The sequence below is a fragment of the Aplysia californica genome, unplaced genomic scaffold (assembly GCF_000002075.1).
Source record: "Aplysia californica isolate F4 #8 unplaced genomic scaffold, AplCal3.0 scaffold01361, whole genome shotgun sequence".
NCBI classification, from domain to species: Eukaryota; Metazoa; Mollusca; class Gastropoda; order Aplysiida; family Aplysiidae; genus Aplysia; species Aplysia californica.
In genome coordinates, this window is record NW_004798631.1 from 73634 (window position 1) to 75075 (window position 1442).

The 1442-nt window shown below is 44.1% G+C and overlaps 1 protein-coding gene across 1 annotated transcript in view; it reads right to left on the reverse strand.

Moving 5' to 3' along the window:
• Nucleotides 1-1442, reverse strand: part of LOC101856150 — a gene marked incomplete in the record, with an annotated part of 25512 nt that overhangs the window by 23321 nt on the left and 749 nt on the right.

Consider the following 1442-nt stretch of genomic DNA (forward strand, 5'->3'; position numbering starts at 1 on the left):
ATGAGGAGATGGAGGAAGAGGGGGAATAAGGGGGGGGGGCGGGAAGAGCAAAACAATAACAAGTGCAAGAACCTCATAGTTGACGTCTACTTCATTTACTTTAGCTATTCGGCTGTTTAGAAATAGCTGGCTATAACATCCAAGCAGGGGCTAACGTGGTCTAGAGGCACGGTGCTCAACTCGCATTCAAAAGGTCGCGGGAACGAAACCTGACAGCGACGAAAAATAATAATAAATTATTGGTCTTCTCTAAGATTTTCTCTTTTCACCTCCTAGACCTTTTCTGCTCTCTGGTCCCTGTCTGTCATCTATATTCATCTCCACCCCTTCCCCCTACCAAAAACATCCCACCGCTGTCCTCCTCCGGGCCCCTTTCTCCTTTATTCCGGACTCTTTCCTTCAGTGCAGCTACTCCTTGCGCCTTCATACTGCTGTCTGTCAGCCAGACCCTAAATGTAGAGCAGGTATTGTCGAAGACTTAACCTTCTCGGATAAAGGCTAAAAATTTCGGAGGCGGCCCCGTGTGCTGGTTGCACACGTTAAAGATCCGTTGGTGGTCCTAAATTTGATAAGAGTATGTTTCGGCTGCCACCCGGGAAAAATCCTAACAAAACTGAAAATAATCAGGTCAGTATAGAACCATGATATGTGAAACGAGCTGGACAAGTGAGTCATTTCTCGGGTTTTCACCCACAGATACATACATGCAAATTTAAAGTTGTATTTGTCCAGTTTACCATATGAAATGATAAAAGACGGGGAAAAATTGCATCCGTTCAAAATCTACAAATTCGATCAGTCTATTTTCGGCCGACACTTCCATTCGTGGATCGCGAGAAGCAACTCATTTTGTCAGAATGCCTCATTTACATAGAGTAGAGGTGGGCAAAATCCGGATAATCTATGAGGATAACCGGATAATTCTCAATGAAATGTTATCCGAATTCCGACTCTTAAGTCTGGGTGTACCCATTTGTTGAAGTAGTGCTAACACGTTTGTCGAAGTGGTTCTAACCCATTTACCGAAGCCGTTCATATCATATTTGCCGAAGAGTTGTACTTACATATTATCCGGATTTTGTTAAAGATAAAGACTCATTTCCCAGCCCTAGCATAGAGCCACTTCAAAATCGGAACGTGGCCTCGTGAAGGCAAAGGGGCCTACAAAGTAAGAAAGTAAGAAACTTAAAAATAAGAAAAACGAAAAAAACAACCTCATAGGTCTGCAACTGTACTACAGGCTAAAGACTAAGCAGTCGAGTTACCCCTGAGATCTAGAGGGGGGGCTCTTGTGGCCTAGAAGTTAAGGTGTTGGCCTCTCATTCAAAGGTCCCGGGTTCGAATCCGGGTAGCGACCGAAAAATTTTCTCCTCTAAAATTGTCTCCTTCCACCTCCTTTCCTGCTCTCTAGCAATGTTCTGTTGTCTGCTTTCCTTTCCACT